The sequence below is a fragment of the Corythoichthys intestinalis genome, chromosome 17, assembly GCF_030265065.1.
Source record: "Corythoichthys intestinalis isolate RoL2023-P3 chromosome 17, ASM3026506v1, whole genome shotgun sequence".
NCBI lineage: Eukaryota > Metazoa > Chordata > Actinopteri > Syngnathiformes > Syngnathidae > Corythoichthys > Corythoichthys intestinalis.
Window position 1 is genome coordinate 32988592 of NC_080411.1, and position 21454 is coordinate 33010045.

Sequence of the window (21454 nt, forward strand, 5' to 3'; positions counted from 1 at the left end):
TGGAATAAAATCGACATCGGTTTTTCATTATCGGTTTTGGGCCAATATGCATGTTGCCTTCAAAGAAAATGTAGAAGCCTCCTGCCTTTGTACAAGGGCTGGTCACAGCTTATCACAGCAGTTATGCAGAGTGACCATTAGATGTCTCCAAACTAAAGCCCCTTTCACAAATACCTGAACACCGTTAAAATTCCGGGATTTTAACGGGTAGCCCTTGTGTGTGAAACTAATTTCCCGGGTTGACTGACACGGAGATTACGTGGACATTTAACAGGTCGCGTCTTCGTATTATGTCCGGGAGTTTCCCGGGATGAGGCATGCGTGAAAGCACACATTTGATTCCCGGATCACAGCACGATGGCCGATGACGTAAATATCATGGCCAGCCGATCGTCATTTCCTATTTCTTCGCTGTAAGACGAAAAGCAGTAAACAAACATCACAATTATCAACAATGCAAACTGGAAATGGCAAAATTAAAATGAAAACATAACGAAATTAAATTGCTACTGGATCGTAGAGCCGAGGAAGACAGTCCATCGTCTTTGGAAATGAGTGGTTTATTTGCTTGCCAAAGTAGGGTCCACAACTGTGGGAACAAGGTTGTACCTCAAAGCGGAAAACAAGGAAGGGATGCGTTCAAGGCTTTATGAAATACAAACAAAATTACACGCGATTGCGGAATAGGGGAATAACACAAAAGATCCGTGACAGTAAGTCGACGGGATTAATAATACTAACCTAAGCAGTAGGCAGAGAGCCAGTAAGACAACAAAACAAATACACTCAAATACCAGCACAACGTAGGGGATTTCAAAACAAGGGCGGCAGACAAACAAGCTAGCAAATGCTCGAAATTTGAGAGTACAAGGTGTCGAATGGCGCCTAGCACGTAATGTCCGGGTTATAAAATCGTGCCAACAGCCCTCACCGCACAGAGAGCGGCGTGTCGCAACATGGGACAAGCCTGTGAAAGTGTCCAACCTGCGTCATTCCCGAGATATCGCTTCATGTGTGAAAGCAATATGCAAGTAAATCCCACGTCACATTAAACTGGAATTTACCGGGATATGTGTTTGAAAGGGGCTTAAGATGCTTGGGATTTGTTATGTGAGCAGACCATTTGCATTCATGGTGCAAAAATTAATTGAAAAATAAATGATTGGAAAATAATGAATTATACATTTTGAGCCAGAAACACTGTGTGAGGCATGTGTGATATGGCAGTGCCTTATTTTGATTTCAACAATAAATATAGAGGTGCAAAATAGGTACTTTTTCCCATAACTTCAGTTGAAGTTGTTTTCTTATTCCTTACAGAATGTTTAATAGGAAACCTTAAAGTTGTTACATTTATCATTGTTAAAGTATCCAGTGGGGCATCACAATACAATGAGCAATAATATGTTAAATTCACAACTGCTGTTCAGTTTGATAACATTCGCGGATTTTTGGAGTTGGACAGTATCGGGATATCGGTTATTGGACAACTCTACTGACAATTTGTGTGTGTTATACTATCTGCAATTGGGCATGGGCATGAGATTAGTTTAAAATGGCATTAAAAAGCATTAAATGAGATTTGCTGGTACGTGCAGAAACCCGGGTTAAGTTAACTGTCCATTCATGCCATGGTTCAATCTGACTCAAGTGTCTAAAACAATTTTCAAAATGCTTACTATTATTGTTGAGTAAAACAAATGAGAGTGAATGAAATGAAATTGCTTTTGCAACATTTTTGCTATATTTTTGTGTAGGCACAAACCCACTCAATGTTCTTTTAGCCTGTGTAATGGCAAGGACAGAGAAAATGAATGTGTTGTACCACTGCCATACATGCTATTCTACCTAGCAAAGAGGATTAGGGATTTGCAATGCTGTTGCAATGCTGGTACTTTTAAATATGAACATGGATATTAAAAAAAAAATCGCTTAAACTACAGATGAACACAAAAACCTTTGGTCTTCTGGTTTGTTGTTGTATAAGGTGAGCACCTACTTTAGAACATGAATATAAGAGCAACAGGATGTACGTAGATGTACACCATGTGCTAAATGTTGTCTTGTCTTTGATGATTGCTTCTAATTTGGCAGCATTTCCATAGTAGTTCACCCAAAATGGCAGTTTCCAACTGAAATGGCAAGCCTGCTGTTTAATTCCGAGGCATGGTAATATTCGTGCGTGTTAAATTTTCTGCGGATGGAAAGTGCTATATTCTATAATTAAAGGTTTTTAACAACAATAATATGCTGTGTTTGGCACGAAACCAGTTCAGGGTATACTTTGCCTACTGCCTATAGTTAGCTGGGATAGGGTCCTCCCACTTGACCCTTGTGAGGATAAGCAGTACAGAAAAAAATTGTTATTACAAAACAAATTTGGCAAAGTGAACAAAAAAGATTACTTTGTCACTCACATCATTAGCTGTTTTTTCATTAGCAGTGAGACTCTCACACTCCATTTCAAATACTACTACTAACCTAAATGATAACATTTAGTGTTCTAATTTCAAGCATTTCCTGAGAAAAAACTGGCCCTTCTATCATTACACAAACACAGAAACTTTTCTTTTGCAGGGGGTTCCTGTTTCTAGTGAGAGCAATTCCAGGTTCAACTGGTTCTTGAAGAATATTCCTTGTGAAGTCGCAACAATTTCTCACTGTTCAAAAGACACGCTTATAAAAACACACCTCCTTTCATATTCAGTAAAGGACAGATTTCTGAAGAGAACCATTCTAGTTTCAACAGTCTTCTTCATTTATCCTCTTTCTTCAAGACATCCAATATTTGCATTTTCAAATCCGGCATGCTCCTGTTTTTCTTAGCTTTCCTCTTTGAGGACGCAGTCTTGTTTGTTTGCATATGGTGGCACTGTGCCTGTGTGTGTGTATGGGGGGGGGGGGGGGGGGGGCAACCTCGAGTGTTTATTCACTAAAATCAGAGTCTGAGAAAGTCTGTTTCAGATAAATCTTTGTGAACACCAGACCATTCATCTTCAGGAAATCAATCTCTCATAATTTCCCTCATTTTTCTTCCATCTGTTATCTACGTAGTTGCCAAAAGGCCTTTTTTTTTTTTTTTTTTTTTAAGAAGAGAAGACTATTAAGGAGGAGGAGAACAGTGTTAAGGAAGGAAGGGAGGGTAGAAATAGACCTATGTCCGAATGCTAGCATGTACATTTATTATTCTTATTATTTTTTTTACCAAGTGAAATAAGGTGTTAAATTAAAAGTTGTATCATTTGTATGCACTGTGTCTGTGATTAATCTGCTCCCACAGACCTTCATGTATTCTAGGCCACAGTAATGTGTGTTAAGGGGTGAGGCAGGGCATTCGATAAATGTGATGAATGGACAGTTTTGTTTATTTGCACGACCCCATTTGCGTGTGTAATTACGCTGTACGGACAAGTCTCGACAATCCATCAGTGGCTCCTAAAAAGTTCCCCCTCCGGATATGGCACTGTGCAAAATAACATATTTCAAATGTAACAATAGAAGTGGTAGTAAAAACACTGTTCCTAAATATGAAATTTAATCTGCTCAAGTCTAAATCAGGCTAGATTTACTCTCTGTTTCGTGGTCCTCTAAAGCGTTTGGACTCTGCTGTAAATCTACAAATGCACAAAGGAAGTTAGCGAAAAACCCCTGTGCTTGCCAACACAATACAAATAAGCATGTTAGAAAACATCCACTCAACCCCGGACATTTATGTACATAAAATAATGTGATGACCCAGAAGTAATTGCGGACTTATTGTTACTTGTAGGTTCCAACTTAGCCCGTAGAAGGCAGGCCTGTTGCGATAACAAATTTTAGTGGGCAATAAATTGTCTCATAAATTATTGCGATATGCGTTATTATTGCCCCCCACCCCCATTTTTATATATAGTAGTATATATTAATAGATCAAGTACACCCATTTAACTAAGATTACGCTTAAATTGAAAAATATTCTTTAAGAAATTCCAACTAGTGTTGCACCGATACCATTTTTTGGCCCCGATACCGATACCTGGCTGTGCAGTATCGGCCGATACCATACCGATACCACCCCGTTTATATATATATATATATATATTTTTTTTTTCTTAATTCTTTTTTTTTTTTTTTTTTTTTTCCAAAGAGCTACATAATTGGATGTGAAATCATTGCTATCAAGGCTTTGTCAGGCTGTTGCTTACCTTTGCAAAATAGGAAAAAGTACATAAACCCTAGTAGACAATAGTTGAATAAACCTTTGGCTCTCAAAGGCCAAAATAGTGCTAAATTTGTGAAATTAATAAAACATGTATAATACTATCCCAACAGTAAGAAAGTAAAAATAAATTCATAATAATAAACTCTGAATGAACTGAATAAACTTTTTTAAACCTCTCAAAGTCCAAACAGTGCAACTTTCATGAAATTATTGTCACATTCTGCTGCTGGTTAGATTGTGTTTTGTTGCTGGGCGTGGGGGCGTGGCACTTGAATCCAATGCAGGCTCATCAATGAAGCATTTAAGCACGGGTGATCTCAGAGAAGGCTGCCGAGATATTTGCCTTGCTGATCGCTATTTGACGTCTGGCACAATAATGTCGCTACATTTGCTTTTTATGCCCCTGCATTGGGTTTTTCTGTTAGTGTGCTGCTCTCGTTTGTAACCGCTGCCTGTCGTCCTATTTGTCCGTCGACCTGCTGTCACGGACTCCTTTTGTTATTTCTACTATCCCGCGATCGCGTGTTATTTTCTGTTTGCAGTCATTAAACCCTTTTATGTATCCCCCGCTTGTTGTCTGCTTCGAGGTTCACCCTTGTTTCCGCATTTGCGGACGCTAACAATTATAAGTAATAATAATTGACCACAGCATCCCGTCTCTCCTTTTTTTCGGGAGGTGGGAGTCCCTTATTTCTATTTCTGAAAGGTGGCAACAATACTTTGGAAACACTTCCCAAATTACTGCGGCATTTCTTTCAGTAAAAGACAATAAAAGTAAAGTAGACGAAGTGAACTGACCAGAGATTGTTGCTCCGGTCCAGCGGCCTTCTTCCTCTGGATAGCAGTCCTGCTCTTGCAGGCTCAAACTCATTGTGTTCGTTCACGTTTCGTCTTCAAATGTTTTATCAAGTTCGAGGTATTGAAACTGGCCGATTTAACCCCACATCTCCAAACTTTCAGGCCGCAAATCTTGCATGCAGCCATTGATTTTAATCGACGGGATTTCTATTTGGAAATATTTCCCGACCGCCGCCATATTTCCTGGTTTGTTTTTCGTCCATATGAAAAAGCCCCCTTTTGATTGGTCAGGAGTGGCTATTGGCCCGCTCTCATTGGTCTGGAGCAGGCCAATAGCGATAGCTGCTTGGTGTTCACGTGTCATCACACAACACAGAGACAGCGTGTCGTGAGCGCCAGGAGGAGAAAAAGGCTGCGGTCAAATGTTATAATAATGGACCGGTAAATGGTATCAGCGCCGTCTTTGTTGGTACTCGCCGATACCGATACCACCATTTCGGGCCGGATCGGTGCCCCCTGCCGATACTAGTATCGGTATCGGTGCATCTTTAATTACAACCAAAAACAATAGACTACAAGAGACCACAAATTTTGCAGACTCGTTCATTAGAGATGGGCGATACCAGTGATTTTGGATTCGATCCGATGCCAAGTAATACCAAGGCCAAATATTGCGATCCCGATCCGATATCGATACCGGAAGTTCATATTCTATACATATATATATATATAACAACCCTGCAGTGTTCTCAGCCATTCTGATGATATCTAATGTACAACTACATCAAGCACTCAAAAACTATTAAGTCTCTTTGTGTCAAATATGCTTTGCAATGGAAAACTGCTGCTTTTAATAACGAGCAAAGCAGTCTCCCTCAAACTCACAGACCAATCCATCAACAACAAACTCTGATTAGTCAGTCTCACTCTTTAACCATGACCCTTAAATTCATATGCACAGAACATTTCCCTGCTACACGTTGTATTTAATCAAATTTTAATCGACCTAAATTAAATATTTTTGATCTAATTAAAGAACGAATTAATAGTAGCATGTTACCACCCTCAAATGGTAGATCAGTAAAAACAAATCCAATAATCAATAGTCACTTGCCGTTTTTGAATTTTATTTTACTAAAACAATATTCAAAAAGATTTTTAAAAATAAATAAATAAAATAAATTAATTAATTATAAATAAATTAATTAATTTAAAAAAAACAGATCTTGAAATAATTGAAACATACCTTTAACAAAATAAAAATAAGTAGCAACAGAACATGAGAAATCAAGCATTTAATTGTTTGTAACAAAAAATATGGAAAAACATTTCATGAAAAAATAAAAATATGAAACAAATTCACAAGAAATAATAATAAATGAGTAAGAAATAATAATAAGGTTAAGTAAGAAATTACGCGTGAGAGGGGCGGAGGAAAATCATGCTGTTCGACTCAGGATAGGGACGTGAATGGGGGCGGGAGCACACGCCGGTGCACTGCTTATGTGTGTGCACTGCTTACTGTACGTGCGTGTAGAATGCGAAAGGGAAAAGTAGTACAAAAAGTGAGCACAAAAATATACCCAAAAATTGACAAAGAAAATATAATATACTAATTCCAGCTATCGATACTTTTGCTTGGGGATCAATACCTAAAATTTAACACGCTGGATCGAAATATCGATATTTTGGTATCGATCCGCCCATCCCTATCGTTCATCCCTTTTGGTTGCCTCGCCATTTTCATTTGGTTTAAAATCAAAATATTCTCACACCGCAGCTGTGGTGTTTGGCTTGGAAATCAGGGTTTTCCATCCCTTTTCGTCTTCACTACTCTAGTCGCTCATTGCTGTGCGCCGACTGTGCACTCAGCCCCGCCTCCCTCCGTTGAATGATGGTCACCCAAATGTATAAAACGAAAATACTCAGAAGTCAATAAAACAGAGTGAGTCGTCATCACAGCATATTGCATAGCTGGTAACAAGGAAGCCATACTTTTAACACGCACGCACGATAAATCGCATTGAGGAAAATTACCACCTTCATTTTTATTTACCGTACGATAAATGGATTTATTGGATATCGCGACAGGCTTAGTAGAGGGACTTTGCTCGCCGTTGAAGCAAAAAAATTGAATTACAAGTAAGCTTCGTTACTTGAGTGAAGTAAAAATAAAATGGCACTATAATGCCTCTCAGGGATGTTTTCAACGTATGCATAGTCAGCCATTTAGTGAATGGAAGAAACAGTCACTGCTACTGAATCTTAGAACCGAGGAAGAGACAGTCTATTGTCCGTCTTTGGAAATGTGAGGTTTATTTTGTTGCCAATGTTGACGATATATAACATAATGTTCGGGTTATAAAATCCCATCCGTCACCCTCCACACACAGAGAGTGCTGAGTCACCAACATGGGACATCTGAAAGCCCCCAAACCCTGGTGATTCCCGGTACATCTCCCCATGACTGAAAAGGCATGACACGGGTAAATCCTGTGTCACATTACATGGGAATTCAGCAGGATATAAGTCTGAAAGAGGCTTCTTCATGCCTCTGCCTATTTGTAAACGGGCTGAGCAGCCAGGGATATAAATGCCCCCTCCACACACACACACATAGAAGTTTTCTCTTTTAATTGTTTACCTTTATTCAGTCTGTTTTTGTTTATTTATTTATTTATTGTTTATTGTCATCATCATCGGTGTCATTGGCTGTTACAAGATAGCATTGTGATAAGATTAATTAACCTGAATAAAAAACAAGGGCTGACGGGAGAAGCCTGGGCACACTAACATCAATAGAATTTAAATAAACAACTTGTCGTTTTGGTCTAGGTTTTTGGTCTAAAATAGCTCGTAAATACACAAAACCTTTGCATTTTAAACTTTTTATATGATATGTGTATCAAATTGCGAGTTTTCTTGCTTATAGACTAGTCCAGTGTTTTTCAATCGGTGTGGCGCGGGATACTAGTGTGCCATGACCGATCAAAAGGTGTGCCGTGAGAAATTATCCAATATCGCATTTTTTTACGTCGTCGGGCAGGTTTGCAGTAAGAAGAAAGGAGTAGGTAGAAGATTGCGGTCGTGTGCAGATGAGCGAGGTATTGCTAGTGTGGCGTTCAAGAACTGCTTGGATTTCTAGCCATCAGCCACCTTGCTGTCAGCGACAATGTGAACCCCAGTACGTCTACTGTACATCATTTCATTAGACTCGTCAAGTGTCGATATATATAAAAGTGTCTTTTCTATTTTATCCATATGTGAAGACCGTCAATACTCTCCCTGTGCTTTATTCCAACACATTGTTGACGACAGCACGGTGGCTGATGGCTAGAAATCCAAGCAGTTCTTGAACGCGACACGAACGAGCTTAAACATCATCTACAAATAAAACATCCATCGCTTCAAAACAAGTCAATGGACTATTTTGTTAGCCTTCGTGAAAACACAGAGAAACAGGCAACTTCTTTGAGGAAAAACTACAAAGGTCAATGAGAAAGCCCTCAAAGCTAGTTACCTTGTTGCTGAACTTATTGTTATATCCAAAAAGTTACATACAATGGCAGAGACTGCTACCTGCCTGCAAAACCATTGTCAGCGAGATGTCCGGCCCTGATGCGGTTAAAGACATTGCTCAAGTCCCGCTGTCTGATCATTCTGAGCTTTTTCAAGCCTAACTGCTACAAAGTATAAAAATAGAGAGTGACTGAAAGCTGTTGAAAAACATTCCTGCCAGGATATCGGCTTTGTGTTCATCTAAACAGGCTCAAGTTTCACACTGAGTAAGTATAAATCTTGCGAAATTATTTGATAATTAAATATACTGTACAGAAAGTAATTTTGGGACATTTTTTATTTATAGTGTGCCGCGAGAATTTTTCCCATGTAAAAACTGGACTAGTCAACTAGTCGCAAATAAAATCTGAGACTAGTCGGCAGGGAAATTAGCCGACATTCCCATCCCTAGCATTCACATAAAAATTACACATGGTATACAACAAAAAAAATCAAGTATTCATAATTAAAAAATCTAATGTGTAACAAGAAATATTGCCTTCTGACGGGTCCTGAAGCATGCTAATGGAAGTTTCAGTCGACAAAATTGATTTGAAATACATGTAAACTGATTTACAAGCTCAGTCACAGTACAAATTAAATTGAGTGGCAAGTCATACTATCACTGTGCATATACAGTACATGAAATAGGATAATATACAGGTGTTAAATCAAAACATAGCACTTGAACCTGACGTTTAAATCCAACCACACACAAATTTCATTCATTGATTCGTTCTTCGGTTCATGAGGTTCGCTTAAGATTAAATAATATTGGGAATGGTTAGTAGTAATGTCATTGATTTGATGTAAAAAAGAAGATCACAGGAGAGTTAAAAGGGCGACCTTCTTAACTGATAACCGAACCCCCCTCCCAGCACTTCCTGACCTCTTTCTCTTTTAGTATGAGTTTTTGTTTCTTCCAGTAACGGCTCGCAGCTCGAGATTGCCGTTGGGTGTCAGCGCTTTTATTTCTGTGTTTGAAGATCGCGTTTGCGTGCTCATGTGGGTGTGTGAGAATCATATCTCCACAATCAGTCCCCAGTGGGCCGAGCACTGGCAGACACTGTTTAACTGGGCCAAGCTCAGTGGCTCTCATTTAAATGCGGTGCCCAAGAAGAAGCCCTATGGTGAAGAGAGTTGTTTTATGACTTCTTACATGTAGAAAGTACACCAACTACACTGTATGGCTGCACAATCCCCTCTGGGAGGAGGTCAGGATCGGAATCAAGGGAATTGTGCTTTTTACACTAGTATAGTTAAGTATTGTCATTCAAAGTAACCTACCTATTTATTGTACCTAATGATTTTTATTTATTTATTTATTTATTTTACACAGGGTGGCTAGCCGTCTAAATTTAGAATCTGCATACCCTCCGTCTGGTGTGGAAAAGTTTGCCACATACAAAGCTCTTATGGAAAAGAAATGACGTAAAAAACGCTCCGCACAGTGATACAGTGTAAACAAGGAAATGGGTCCAATGGTGCATGTGCAGACGCTTTTACAAGATTACATACAGGGTAATGTAATAATCAGTGATTGTGTTTTGCCAAAGGACTGGCGAGAAAACTGTTGAATGACCAAGTCAGGAAAAATATTTGTGGAAGGAGACCTGATAACATGAGGTACTGTGAATGTTCCATCAAAATGCCCAATTAAAATATTATTTGAAAAATGTGGCTGTCTAAAGACTTCTATGTGGAAACTAAGGGCACTTTCACATTAGACCAAGAGGACCAGGGTCATCTTGGAAACCTACCTCGCAACAACACTTGCAAATCACATGTTGACAAGGTTCAGTATTCACATTGAGCCAACCGAACTTTCCGAGTAGCATCACATGGACAAAAGGCGCAATCATTGATCGGACAAATTTAGAAGAGAAAATACCTCCCTCCTGGGAGAGGAGGGCACGTGGAGCGTCAGCATGGTGCTGTGATGGTGCACGTTATGTACAGTGATGTCACTAACGCGTTACTAGGTAACGCGTTACTGTAATCTGATTATTTTCTTTCAGTAATGAGCAATGTAACGCGTTCATTTTTCCAAACCAGTGATCTGATTAAAGTTAATTTCCTTAGTGTCTGTGCGTTACTATTTTGTTGTTGCCTCATAATGTACTGTATGTAGAATGAAGAATGTTGTAGTCATGTACGAAGAGCAGTTTGAAGAGAAAATGTTCGTTTCCATGGTAACCGCTCATAGTCACTTCCTGTTTTGGCCTTGAGTCACACACGTTTTGGGACTGAGAAAGGCATGAGGAAGTTGGAACGGGGGTGCACATTCGAGCCGAGTGCAGCCACCTGTTGAAGGGAAAGATGATTTGTGTGCATCCATGAATGAATGTGAGTATTTTTCCTTCATTCTGGAGGGTTTCAGCGATAGATTGGAGCTGCCATATGCACGGTCGTTTCGTAGCTTTGCCGTTGCAACGGCTGGTAGTCATCGCTCCAAGTCAGCAGCATTGTTTACATCCGATTCATGTTGCACTTTAATGCTGTGAGGTGATGTGTTCGTTTAGCATCTTTGGGATGTGTTGTAAGTCAGAGTGTAAAGTGCTTTGTTGCCACCACCTTTGTGGCCAAATTCGCACCTGCCCCCACTTTTGTGTTTATTGCACTGTTTATTGCTTAATTCATTTGTGTGTTGTTGATTATTGTGCAGTCAATTTGCATTGTTTTACATTGGCACTGATATGCTGTTAACCTTAACCCGAAGTTCAGAATTTTTTACATTAGGCTTAATCTTCGCATTAGCGGGGGTTTAATTAGTCGGTGGAGTTGATTTTAACAAATTTCATGCAGTTTGTCAGTTATTTGTTAGTTTCAGGGCTCCGGAGTGGCTAAGCTAGTGCGAGTCAACGGTGGTTGAAATCAATTCCATCGACTACTGAAACCCGAAGATTAAACCGTATGTGAAAAATTCAGATCTTCCCCTTTAAATTCAATAATCGGAAAGTCAATTACATGCGATGACATTTTTCTGTTGTCATTCTTATGTTGAGGCAGCAAATGGAGAAAAAAATGGGAAAAAGTGACCAATAAATTAGTTTTAAAGTAACTGAGTTATTTTGATAATAAAGTAATCAGTAAAGTAACTAGATTACTTTTGTGAGGCATAATCAGTAATCAGTAATGAAATTACTTTTTCAAGTAATGTGTGACAACACTGGTTGTGTAGCATAACACACCCTGCTCTGCTTGCATTCACAAGCAAAGCAGGGCGCGCTTAAAGCAGACCGAGACCCACGATTTTTGAGCGGACCGGAGTTCGTTTGTTTGGTCCGAACTAGAGTTCGGATGCGCGTTCACATTTACAAAACGAAGCGGACTATCTGGGAAAAAGAAGTCTGGTCTGTTTAAAAATGACCAAACAGTTCTTGTGTGAAAGCGCCATAATAGACATTGGTGCCTTGTAATTTGTATGTATTGTTGCAGTAATGAACGACATTCAAATGAATTTGTAAATGACAGGAAGGCTTCTTAGATCACCTCATTAAATGTCAGTGTTATTACTCAGCTGTCCTCGTCACTCCTTCCCTGTACAACATGATGACACAACACCAAAGGCAACGTCTGCCTGGCATGCAGAATTCTACCGGAAGAAAATGCTGGCTCCCGTCGATAAATTAAGGATGATCAATGCAAATTTGCCTTGGAAAAACACAAAAAGGATGGCCTCTTTTGTTAGGAGAAAAGCAAACAGTTGGCGACGGGTGAATAATGGATGTTGTTTCTCTAGAATACAACAAGCAAGGCAACACTGATGTTCAACTCACACACACACACACACACGCACAGTAAACCAGGTCACACATTTGAAATTAACTGTATAGTTGGGTTATTTTATATACAAATTAGCAATCTTGCTTGAAGTTTCAACAGTAAATACAACTCTTGTTTGCTATTTAACCTCCATGGGCTCCCAATCTGCTCAGGCGTGGAAGGCAAAATATTGGTACATCTGTGTGTGTTTACCCATGTGTTAGAAAAAAAGTTATACTCAACAAGATGAGCGACTGTCGTGAAGAATCTTTGACCATCTTTAGTTAAAGGTCACATTTTGCACATTTTCTCACAATTTAAAACAGTTTCTAGATGTCTTAAACTCTTCCTGTGTAGTACCCTGGCAACATAGCAATATCTTAATAATGCCACAAGACATGAATTTTGCTTGAGCAAATTTGTGAATAATGGAGAATAAGCCCGAACTCCCCAAAACCAGCGACTGGGCAAGTTGCAAATCCCAAAGCGCAAATGTTTGGGGGATTCACATTACAGCATTTTAACTCATAGAGGCATTAGTTCATACAATCGTATGAATATTATACTCAGCTCATCTGATTGCCACTGCGCAGGAACTGTTGTCAGTGTTGTTTTCGTTAACAATGATGATAACGAAAATAATTCGTCAGGAACATTTTTTTTCATAATGATGATGTCACGATGACGAGCTAAAAACGTGTCTTGGGAGCTTAAAACATAACTGGATGGATGCCATTAGTCGTCTGACAAGACGAGAACGAGATGAAAATTCGTCATAGTTTCCGTCATAAGTTCACAATGTGTGATATTTTCTTATCGTATGTGTAGTTAGCTCGCATTTGATCTGTTTGGAAGTGTCAATCATGTGACGTTCCGGCTTCTCACCGGCCGGTGAGTAAGTGTGTGCCCATTCCAGGCTCCTTATGTGAACATGTGTCAGGTGCTGCTTGGTAAGTTTTGTTTTCTCATTTTGGCAATGCCATGTTGCTTTAGCCTTTCTAGGTCTGTGCTGAGTGGTCATCACACACCAAACTAACTTGTAGCGCTAGCATAGCGTTCACGTTAGCATAGTGTTCGCGTGAGCATGATCATTTAGCGTGGTAACCCTTCTTAAACGCTTGGAAAACTTTTACATACAGTTCGTGGCGTCCAGGGGAGTTTCATTAACTGCAAATAATGTGCTGTTTTCCTCCTGAGTGGGTATTATCATCGTGAGGTGTTGATGTCCTTGTAGACAGTTATGTGCTCTTCTGTCAATGTTCATTTGAAATTGTTGGAAAAACGTTTATTTATTTATTTATTTATTCATAGACCACAACTTTTGTTTATGGACGAAAACATTTTGAGAATTGTCGACTAAAACTAGATGAGGACGAACACATTTTGAAATAACTGAAATATGACTAATAAGTATTTTTGTCCAAAAGACTAAGACGAAAATTAAAAGGGCTGCCAAAAACAACACAGGACTGTTGTGTTATTTTGATTTTTCATTTCCCTTCATTGTTAATTTAAAAAAAACATTTTTTTTTGTTTATGTAGTATCAAAATTGGTATCGAGTATTTTTGTGTGTATCGATATTGAGTTGAAAATTTCAGTATTGTGGCAAGCAATGTTCCCTCTAAGCTGCGCGCGTGCGCAATCGCGCACTGCTTGCACATGCTCACCACATAAATTCTATGCAGCGTACAAAATCAACAGAAACTTACTAATTAATATTTCATTTTAGAACTGATATAATCTAGTTCATTATAGGGCTGGGCGATATGGCCTTAAACATGTATCACGATAAATTGAGCAGATTTATCTCGATAACGATAAATGACGATAAATTCGCCCAAGCGGACTGTTATATAATTTGAAAATCTGAATCAATGCATGAAATACAGATTAACTATTTCTTGTTGATTTATTTACCAGCATTCAATTTGATATACTGTATTTAACAATTGTACATGCAGTCTAAACATTAAGTTTATAAAAATGTATTGTAAGCAATAAGAATTCAAGTATGAACATTTATAACAGCGTGTATGACTTGAACAATGTACATTGTCAAAATCAATATGCCTGTGCAAACATGTAATTGTAACACAAATGACTTGCAGCTTGAACAGTACACTTCAAAAAGACAACTTATTGTTAATGGCTGCTGTGACATAATTATTAAATACAAGTGTTTACTTTCTGGTTTAAGGGTTTTTTTCCCCCCAGTGCATTTTTTAATAAATGCACGCGCAATAAAAATAGCTGGGGCCATTTCTCGGTCATTATAAGTTTTGCCGTTGGATTGTACTTTATGCTGAATGCTTTACCATCACAAAAGCTATCAGAGGAATCACACACAGACAGAGATACAAAATAACGCCACATAGTAATTGCTAGATGCAGTCCGTGCCCAATCCACTCATTAAGTTCAGCCGTTTCGACAAGGTTAGAGCCGCTATCCGACTCCATAACGTTCATTTGTAGCGTTAGCCGCTAGCTAGCGTTAGCCTGGCTACCAGTAGAAAGCACTGAAAGCACCATCTCCGGAAATCGTGAGAACAAAGGAGGACAGCGGGTGAAAGCACGTCTGGATGCCACCAAGAGTCTACTAAATGTCGGTTGAAAGTTTGGTGAACCTCCCTTAAGCCACACTCCATCACGTTTTGCTTGTAGCGTTAGCTGCTAGCGTTAGCTTACCGGGCTTTTGTTTGATTGGCTTCCTGATGATCACGTGACTCCCTACGTAAGCACATTCACTGCTTTCTTAAAGGGGAATGAACATAGACGAACAACACAGAATCAAAGCGGGATGAAAAGACTATATTTTCTTGTTTTATTAATTTACCGAATTTACCGACATGGTCAAAATTACGTCGGTCATCGTTAAGAATTTCGGTGACGGTAAATTTTCGGTTTACCGCCCTGCTCTAGTTCATTAGATCAATAATATTGTTTTCTGTACCATTTTGCAACGTATCTCAATGAGTGACATGTGTCTAGCCAATAATACGATACAGTTTACTTACGCCACGCAGCCAATCATATCATTGACAGTGTTTGCATTTGTGCTCTGCCCATACACGCCAATCAGGTTAGCTAGCTAACAACAGTGCAGCGGGGTTAAGAGACGCAAATCTTAATCCCTTATTATGGCGGTGGGGGGGGCTTTAATTATTGTTGCTCAGTGGCATGTACAAGCAGCAGTGTTGTTCATCTTACTTTAAAAAAGTAATTAATTACAGTTACAAATTACTTCTCCGAAAAAGTAATTGCGTTAGTAACTCAGTTACCTAGATGTAAGAGTAATTAGTTACTTGGCAAAGTAACTAGTGATAATTTTCATGTTTTTTTTTTTTTTTTCCCTCAAAAAACAAACAAACAAACAAATAAAACAGGTCACACAATGTGAAGTTTAAATGTTTTTTTGGGGGGGACAATTGGCCCTAGCCCAATACCTCTAAATTTAACTAGACACAGGGGTATTGCGGATATTGTTGGATATAGTTATTGCGATAACTAGATAGTAACCTTTGCTATGTGTGGAAGTCATGTAATGTTGTGAATCAACCGTTAAAGTTGTTAAAATTGCTCATTTCATCATTTAAAGATAGATTTAAGTCAAGATTTTGCCGGTTTAGGAGCATTTCAGATAAACAGTTACTTCGGTTCGCTAGGAAGTTTCTCTACAACATATCCTTCCTGAGAGGTCTACTGCTTTAAGATGGCGGCTGTTTACTAACGCATCTTGTTCTTTGTTATACATTTTGCTAATGCAACCGTGTCTGTTATCTGCATCTAGTTCTGTATATATGTGATATCTACCGACGCATCATGTGGGCGTAGTTTGTAGGCTATCGGCTACAGTCAGGTATTACTGGAGCCACCTTGCATAGTAGCATCGCGTTTGCAACGGCGTCTCCCTCCCTTGCCTCCTCCCCACTCCTGCTCTGCTCTCTCGTCTCCGTGAGTCCGTCTTTCTCAGACTTTTCTCGCGTCAGAAAAACATAATAACGCACGCCTTTCCCGCCTCAGTAACGGTGACGAAACGATGAGAAAAGTAATTAATTAGATTACTCACTACTGAAGAAAATAACGCCGTTATATTCTAACGCCGTTATTAACAACACTGACAAGCAGTTACATCTATGTCCAATAATTAACCCCACAGAGTACATTATTATGGATTGTACCATTGCGGACAGAAATGGACTCTTTAACTGTGCATCCATTTTTGCCACATAAAGAGATATGCGAGATGACAATATGTCTAGCTATTTTCCAATATCTGTTCTCGAAATGAAAATGCACATGATGGAAACAGAAATATGATAGTAATGGAGGTCATGATGATGAAGCATGCTGTTTACCCTTATGGGAGTACTGTAGCCTCACAGTTGTTGCATTTCTTTTTCTTAAAAACTAAATTGTTAAGATTCAATTCTGTATGAAATGAAGATAAAGATGCAAATTATTTGGCTGCTTAAATATGTATGAAGCTGGAATGGCATGATGTTATTGCACTATAAATCGCAAGGAAAACTTTTGATGTAGAGTAACTGTAAAGACTCTAAGGATGTTAAACCAAAACACTGGTTTTTCAGCCACCACCGCAGATGGCTTCGAAGTGCACTGAGAACTTTAGAGAGGACATATTATGAATAACAATTGACTTGTGTTTACAGATAGTTGGGTCATTCCAATGCCTTCACATTCAACACTCAAGTTAATCCGTTATCTGCACTTCCGTGGTTGTACTTAAGTCCCCAGAAATCTGTTTTATTTCTCCTTAATACATTGACGAGGTATCGGATTGGGATTCGATATTGGCAGATACCTCAAAATCAGGTGACTCATACTCTTGTCCAAAAATATATGATCGGGAAGTCCCTAGAAACAAATGTCCTAGATACTAGTCTGACTATTGCCAAGTTATTTAGACGCAGGAAGTAAAAAGTGCAACATTCCACTCTGATTATGCAAAATTTCAAGGTAAACAAGTTTCAAATGTTTGTTATGGGAAGTTAAGAAATATCTCAAATATTATTCCCACATGTGCGTGCAGAAATGTTTTTCAGTTTACAGTTAGGCCTGCACAATATATCGTTTCAACATCGGTATTGCAATATGCGCATGCGCAATAGTCCCATCGCAGGATAAGCAATTTTTTTTATTTTAAATATAAACTTTTGTTTTTCTTCATGAAAGACATGGCTTCCTGGATCCCTATTATATACACCAATCTTCATCATTCATAGATAAACCCTCTTAGCCTGGATTAAATGGTATTATATCAATACTAGGGATGTCCCGATCGCATTTTTTTGCATCCAAGTCCGATGACCTGATTTTGAGAATCTGCCGATACCGAGTCCCGTTTAGATACCGAAACTTTTTTTTTTTTTTTTGCTTTGATGCTCATGCTGCCGAGAACAGCCTCTCCCTTACACAATGTATGAGTTACCACAGCACACTCCAGACTGTGTACCATGCACAACCATAGATTTCACAATAATTGACATGACACGGGGCGCAGGGCTGATCCGTAGGGAGCCTATTTTCCACAACTTCAAATTCAAATATTTTCAAAACCAAAGCTGTTACCGACTTAAAACCAAAACAGGCAACTACCTTAGCCATATGTGAGTCTCCATGAGCAGCGGCATAAAAAAATTCAAAGTCGTTCCCTTATAAAATCCAGATTAATTATCTCATATATATTTATAACAAAACTTAAAATGGCTATAAAATTCTCAGATTTTAACACTGGATGCACAAAAATCACCAAAATCAGAGATAATCGCCTATATTTTCAGTATCAATAACAATATTTAACATATCATGTACCAAAAACCTTTTTCCCAACATAGCAACTTAGATTTTTGTTTTTGTTTTCAGCAGCTAATAAATCACTTAATTTTCACATCAGAAACTTAATACTTGCGGAAAACATGGGGAATCAATTATAAATAATATATAAATATATTATTAAGAAATTCTATATAGAATCACAACTTATTATAGAAGAGAATAGCCCTTTATTGTCATTATATGGTTGTACAATGAAATTGTGGAGCATCTCCCTTTACAGTGCAGGATAAGATAAAATCTCAAAAGTGACTTGCAAGAAGTTAAAATCTCAAAAGTGACTTGCAAGTATAAAGTATGAAATATAAATAAACATAAATATAAAATGCGTATGAGATATTCCTATAATTCAGGCAGTGCAAGTAGTTGATGTGGTGTTATCAGTATGTGAGCCTCGTCTTTCAACGATCACATAGCCTCTTTCTATGCCTGGCGTTTTCTGGTCATCTTCCTCGACTTGTACAAGTTCTTGTTCCTCGCCGTCTCCTTTCTGCCCTCCTCAACTCTGCTCCTTTTCCTGCCGATCGGCCACTCCAAGGCCTTGTTCTTCCTCGCTTCTGAAGTTACATCCTTGGAGAAGTTTGCACCAAAACAGCTGAAGAGCTGGAGCTCTTGTGCTTCCTGCACATCAGGGAGTCCCATAGCGACATTCCGAAGGACGCCATGTGGGCCATGGCGAGAGATGGCCGCTTGAGAACCGCCCGGCCCTTCTCCAGCTTTTCCTTGTCCTCTGGAATATCTCCAGGATGTTGGCCGTGTCCCTGTGTTCCTCCTTTCCCATGGTCGTGGTGAGGAGCCTCAGCTCGGCGACCATGTTGGCGTTGACGACCGCCATGATGAGCCCGACGCTCTGCTTCTCGATCAAAGAGCGCGCCAGCACCTTCTGGGTCACCTTGTAGCTGGCCTTGACAGACTTGTAGTTCTTCCACCTAGCCAGCACCTTCAGGCTCGAGAATCAGGCCGTCCTCATCCTCTCAGGCTCCTAAAAAACATGTTTGTTTTAGAAAGATAGGTGTTTTGATTCTTTATAATTTTTTATGAAGTGAATAATGCTGGTGACCCACTTCAGTCCCAGGACACATGGACAGCACCATACAGCCGATGTTGTGGAAGCTGCTATAGATGTTCTCCCAAAGGTGCACGGGGTCAAAGTAGACGAAGCTCTGCTTGTTGCCGTCGTCGTATGGGTTGTTGTAGGATCAGGTGCCCACGGGGAGCTCAAGGCTGGCGTAGTAGCCAGCATTATTGACGTGGCCGTTAAAGCTGACCGAGTGGAAACACAGACAAAGAGTTTTTTCCACTGAAAATTCTTGTGAATAAATACTTAATTTATACTTAAATTTATACTTAAATTCTTTGTAGATATGGAAGTAAAACAGTCTCAATTCTTGGTTAAAAGCACAAAAACAAAAAGAGGCAGTTAGTATTTATTTTACATAAATATTGCAAATATGAGGCCGGTCAGTTACGAAAATTAGCCCCCGCCATGTGCAAACAAAGAGCTTTTTTCGTATAAAATTCTGTGACTAAATGCTTAAATCACTGAATTCTTTATAAACATGAACGTAAAACAGTCTGTATTCATGGTTAAAAGCAAAAAATCGTGCTGGTAGCATTTATTTTGCGTAAATATTGTGAACTATGCGGCTCATCAGTTATGAAAATTAGCTCCCGCCATGTGTAAACAAAGCGCTTTTTCCGTTGAAAATTCTTGTGAATAAATGCTTAAATCACTGAATTCTTTTTAGATAGGGATGTAAAACCGTCTCGATTCCTGGTTTAAGGCAAAAACCGGGCAGTTGGCAGTTATTTTACGTGAATAATGCGAGGTGTAATGCCAATGCTGTGGCGGCTAAATTCTCCCATTGATTATTTTCACAACGTTTCAAAATGCACGCATATTGCAATGTCAGTTTTTTTCCAATATCGTTCAGCCCTATTTACAATTTCTTGCTTTATCAATAGGGTTGGAACCACCACTTGAGTTGCGTTGAACAAGGTGTGTCTAAACCTTTGGCTTGTATTGTATACTGTATGTATTTTATGTACATATACTACATGCTGTATTTTAGATTCTGGAATTATCACTGTACCAGTGTTGTTTTTGGCAGCCCTTTTAATTTTTTTCTTAGGCTTAGTCTTTTGGACGAAAATACTTATTAGTCTAAGTAATTTACAAAATGTGTTTATCTTTGTCTAGTTTTAGTCAATGAAATCTCATACAAATTTCGTCTAGTTTTAGTCAACAGTTACTCAGAATGTTTTCGTCTGTAAAATTCAAAAGTTTTAGTCCAAAAATAAATGAAGACATAGACAAGCACATATTGTAGTGTCTGCAAGGACAGCACAAATTGGCAAATTGATAATAATACACACTCACTAGGAAAAGCAGGACATTATTTTCAAATGAACCCACCTACAAGCCACGAACTGTCTGTAAAAAAAAAAGTCCCAGCGTTTAAGTTGATGTTAATGCTAATGTGAATGCTATGCTAACGGAAAGAGTTACATTTAGTGTGTGATGATCACTCAGTAAACCTTTAATGGCTAAAGCAATATTGCTTATTCTCTCTTGCCAAGATAAGCAAACAAATCTTACCATGCGTTTCCAAACAGGCAAGATGGCGTGCAGCCTAGCTTGTTTATATGAAAATGTCACGTGGTGTGAACATATGACAGAAACTGTTGCATTTTAGTCTTGTTGTCGTCTTTTCAAATGAAAACTGACTTTGGTCTCGTTATGTTCTAGTCTCCCAAACCACGTTGTTAACTCGTCATCGTCACGTCATCGTCATGTAGGGTTGCCGCCTTTCAGAAATAGAAATAAGGGACGCCCCCCTCGCGCCCAAAGCCTTACGAGCGAAAAAAAGGGGCATCCCCAAAACTCCTAAAATGCATAGAAATGTATCTATTTTTAGATGAGAAAACTGTATTGTGCACTATGTGGGCATGGCAGTTTCCTTGCAGCAGATTGTTTTGTTTTTTTCTGCAAGTTAGTGAAAACGAAGTTGTGAATATCGTGATTAACATTTGTGTTGTCGACACTGAATCCGGTCACGTGCTCCATTGACAAGCCAAATTTCTTAAGGGAATGTTCCAGGAGAGCTACAATTCCAGCAGCTGACTCGTCTGCATTATCTGCATTATCAGTCCAGAGCCCAGACTCTGGACTGAAGTACTGGACAGCAAGGGGAAGCATCTTCCTGCTCAATTTATTCGAGGCATCGGTCTGTATGGAGAATGGGATGGGTGACGTTAAGATCTTGAGCACATCACCC

At 39.1% G+C, this 21454-nt stretch overlaps 1 protein-coding gene and 1 long non-coding RNA gene across 7 annotated transcripts in view; one reads left to right on the plus strand and one right to left on the minus strand.

The window, feature by feature from the left end:
* The window catches only part of unc5cb (unc-5 netrin receptor Cb), a 266077-nt gene that overhangs the window by 11261 nt on the left and 233362 nt on the right, over nt 1-21454 (plus strand). The window lies entirely within an intron of this gene.
* Nucleotides 18372-21454, minus strand: part of LOC130905118 (uncharacterized) — a 79827-nt gene continuing 76744 nt past the window's right edge. For all 3 annotated transcript variants that reach the window (XR_009061037.1, XR_009061036.1, XR_009061035.1), the window contains 2 exons: nt 19241-19439; nt 18372-19158 (listed from right to left, as the gene is read on the minus strand). This is a non-coding gene — a long non-coding RNA (uncharacterized LOC130905118). The remainder of the gene's footprint in view (nt 19159-19240; nt 19440-21454) is intronic.